The sequence below is a fragment of the Rhopalosiphum maidis genome, chromosome 3, assembly GCF_003676215.2.
Source record: "Rhopalosiphum maidis isolate BTI-1 chromosome 3, ASM367621v3, whole genome shotgun sequence".
NCBI lineage: Eukaryota > Metazoa > Arthropoda > Insecta > Hemiptera > Aphididae > Rhopalosiphum > Rhopalosiphum maidis.
Window position 1 is genome coordinate 55,468,842 of NC_040879.1, and position 5,008 is coordinate 55,473,849.

Here is a 5,008-nt window from a genome sequence, read left to right on the forward strand (position 1 = left end):
TAACTGTTGTATAAACTAAGGTATGATATTACGATAAAATGTGAGATAATACGACATTAGTTATTATCATCGTGTTGTTCGTATTATTAAATTTGAATACATTGCATAATCGTGTAATCGTATTTAATACGCGCAGTTTAGTAAATCGCGCTATCGTATTTTACCCGTGGCTCTTTCAGTATGACACCACGGTCCACGAATCGTGATTGTAGGTGGATATTACTAACCTATATTGTGCTGATTCAGTGCATGTACATTTATTAATTTAATATGTTGAAACACCTTACCACCTTTTACTTATATTATAAATGTATATTATAGTAGATAATAATATATTAAAAATAATTATTTTGTTTTTTTGGTATGATAATTAATAAACCACACGAAAATAAAAATGTACCTATGATAAAATCGATTTTTTTTTTGCGCAAATGGGTTCTAATAGAGTGTAATAAAACTAATATAACTATAATATAGTATTGCAGTAGTGCAGTACACAGTATTATTTACTTAACAGTTAAATGTTTGTAGTCGTTAATGCAAGCAGAACACACCCGTAGATACATTGTTTACGATATCGATAATCTACATAAAATACGATGTACTTTTATAGAGAAAGAGACTGTGCAAACAAAACTCCAATAAATCCGAGCTCGATTAAAATATTATTTACTAAAAAAATAAAAATTGTACATTTATTATAAATTGCCAATCGGTATGCTTTACGTACGAAAAATACTAGAAATTTATAATTTATTTAAGATATTATAATCAATTTGGGTTAATTTTAAAATATTGTTATTTTATTTACATTATTATATTTCAACTATTCGATTGATTTATTTTATATTTAAAATATATTTAAGGTATTGACCGTGTATATTTTTTATTATTTTTAAATTTTTAAATAAAAGAACAACTATTGAAAGAAAAACGAACATGAGATCTATTGTATTCAATTTCAATATTTATGATCTAACAATTTAATTAATTTAAGTAAATATTTTGAAAATATATTGAGTATAGACATACTTAATAATTTAATTACAGTGGAATTTTTCAAATTGGGAAAAACCATGTTTATTGAATACGTAATAATATATAGGTATATTAATTTATGAGAAATTGTCGTTTTTTGTGTTTATTGCTTCAACATTTAAACTCGTAAATAATTATTTTGATCTTACACTAAACTATTTTATTTTCCATCAAATAAACTTTTGAAAAATGTTGTATCAAATTGTTAAACCATATAAGGAAAAAATGTTATGCACTTTAAACAAGAAAATAATTCCTATATGTCCATCATTTCCGTGGATTTAAATTTTTAATTTAATCTTTAAATGCAGCGGCGGCGCTACACGGGGACCAGGGTGGGCAAGTGCCCCTCTCCACTCAATATTTGATTTCATCCCTCCATTGCCCCCCTATAATTTAATATTAAAAATATTTAAGTAAATAAATAAATCATTATTAATATATTTATATATATATATATATATATGTGTGTGTGTGTGTGTGTGTGTGTGTGTGTGTTATGTCTTGGGTATAAGTTATATATTATTATGTGTACAACAAAAAGAGTTATATTTTTTTTAAGTTATAGGTACATATCATGCAAATTTGAATGATTATATGTTTTATTTACTTATTATTTTTAAAAAGTTAATACATGGGTTAAATCTTGAATGGGATATTTTTATATACGATTTACATAAATAATTTCTAGAACTACACATTGTCCATCCTACATCGGGAACATGTAATTGGTGTTGTGATATTTTCAATACATATCCAGTCATGGCCACAAGGTAAAATAATAAATTGTTGACTATTTGATACCGTGTTAAATATGCAGACTATACAAACAGACTATAGAGACTCTGTTGTTGCAGGTTGTTGTGGTGGTTCCTCTGCTATAATATATGTTCTTCTTGAGCCATTTCTACTTCTGGTTCTGGATCTAAATCAACTTATTTACTAATCAATTTATTTGTGGATTCAAGTATCTTGAACTAGAATAGGTATAGGATACCATTTGCATGAATCGCTATTTACTTATAACACCAACATTATACTGGTTTGTGGCATTTTTTATTCTTATTGATTGTAATAGATACGAACTAATATATTATATTAATTAAGTGCTAATACAATAATAAATAGTAATATAGAGGTAACATTGTAACGATGTGACTTAATGTCACCCGTATGACCATGTATAAAATATCAATAGCTACGAGCTCATGAAGTCACGTTTAATAATAGCTGGATTTTTAGGACCTCATTAATTTTTACTAATAATTTAATATTTATTAATAATAATTTGTACGATTTTCGAGTATCATGAATTTTGACCATTTCAATTTATATATATATATATTATATTTATATTATAATTTACATAGAATTCAACCCAGACTCCAGGATAAAAATTTTTACTTATTTTAATACCTTTTCAATGCATTTTTTTATGAATTTAAGTTAAGTTAACAAAATTCGTCAACTTAACTTTAAACTTCATTGATGTATTAAGAAGTCTATTAACTTAACTTTGAGTTTGATTGAACCAAAATTATTTAACTTAATTTAACTGAGTTGAAAAAAATCATTAACTGGGCCAGCCTTGCTAAAATAGGTAATCTAAAAACTATTTACACATTTTTAAATATTATTTTTGATAGTTCTTCGGAAAAAAATTATTTTTGAGCTGATATGTTGATAAAAATGCATGATCAATCTGATCATAATAATTATACAGCCGTTACTTCTGTGAATGCAATAATTAGCGGTAAACTGATTAATGATTCAAAAGCTATTCTATTAATAGTTTAGCATTTATAAAAAGCTTTTCTAGTTTTTGTAGTCGAGAAATATATATTATAAATCTCAGTGACATGCACTTAGTGTTGATATGAGACAACGTTACCAGTCAAATCGTTGTGGGAAAGAAAGGTCCAACTATAATAGGTATCCATTGTTAATTTGTATGAAATTAAATGCTATTCTGTACAAGTTGATTTTTATTGACAGCATTTAAACTAATGAAATTTTAACACACAAGCCACAAGTATACAATTTACATACTACAAGTATATTATAGTTAACCAAAAAAAAAAAAATAAAATAATGAATAAATAAATAAACGATGATATTTTAAAATTTATTTCAAGAAAACTCGTGATTTATGTTTTCTTTAAATTATTAATAAACAAACACATATTTTAATGTTTTCAGATCCATACGTACGTGCGTATATTTTTGATTCAATACATATCCCAGATGGCAAAATAATATTTACGTAATATTGTATGAATATGTCTAGACAAATATTATTATTAGAATATTCGTTCGTGGTTGTCAGAAAATGTTTATAAATATTGTCACAATATTATTAGTACATTTTTTTTATCACTATGTATTAATATATATATACAAGGTATTCAAAAAGTTTGAATATGCTAAAAGAGGATGCTACAGCCACGAGTGGTTGTATCTGTCTTACAAACGTAAAAAATACTGAACATGCGTTCAGTAGAACCAATTTTGTGTTGTCAGCTTTAATATTATAGTAAATAATATACCATAACCTATTAATAAAATGTATAAAGTGTATAATATTATCTAAGGCATCTTATGGGCCTTTATTGATATTTTAATTTTAAATTAAAATGAGGTATAATTAAGTACAATATTGAAACTTTAAAATACTCATAAAGTCATAACTCGCTTTGAAATGAAAATATCAATAAAAGCCCATGATATGTCATGGATAATATTATTAGTGCCAATTAGTCAAATGACTATTTCCGAAAAATTTTTTGAACACTGATATCCTTAACAACATAAGTGTAATTATGTAGAAATTTATTATTATATTTTTTATATTTATATTAAGGAGGTACCTAACTACTAATTAATAATATTATTACTTATTGGTGATTAATTAAAGTATAAATGGATGTATTATATTATTAATCTGCATATTATATTATATGTAATTAGGTTAAAATTTAAATATTATAAAATACTTACATTATTTCAAGAAAATAATTTAAATACGATAAATTTTATTTTGAAAAAAGTTTTAGAATAATAGGTAGACATTGTTTTTAACAAGAAAAAAATTGAAAACTATTTATTGTTATGTATTATATTAGGTATATGTTATATTTGAGTATTACATTTAATTAGAATGAAAAAATGAACTAAAATATCTAATTGAAAAAAATAGATATCTAGATTGATACAAAAAAAAATTATATAATAAAAATATAGGTACCAATATTTATTTGATATTTGATCATTGTATATTTTCATTAAAAAATGTAATATGGATACATATAACTTATTACCTAATTTTTACCAAAGCAATAATAAGTACACAATTACTTATCTGGCCAACTATTACATTATGTAATTAATAATAGTTTATAATAATTATTTATTTAATATATTTTATTTTTATTCAAACTACATTTAGATATTTAAAAGTTGTAGAGAAGTAACATTGTAAATTATATTAAATCATGATAATTAATTTAAAAAAATCAAGTACCTACCTAAATAAAAAAAATATTATCCTAATCACATTAGGATTAGGTAATAAGGATCAGGGACCTACTTAAACAAAAAGATCATTCAATACTTAATTACTAAAATAATGAAATGGTTCATGAGAACGCTTTCCTCTCAGCTATAAGCCAAAAGATATAATAATATCTCCAATGATACCAGAATCCAACAACTTATGTTGTAGGTATACTTGTCTAATAAGCCAATACGTATTAAAGAAAGTACACAACAAATGTTGGGAATATAAACAATAGGCAATAATGACAAATCGTGTGATTTGTTCGATGACATGTTAATTACTATTTTACGTATTTACCATGAACTAAGAAGATTTTCTTATTTCATGGTATTAACCAATGCTAAAACAGTTAACAATTATTACACCTGTTGTGGATTAATAATATAGGTATTTACTGTTTGCATGAATACCTGT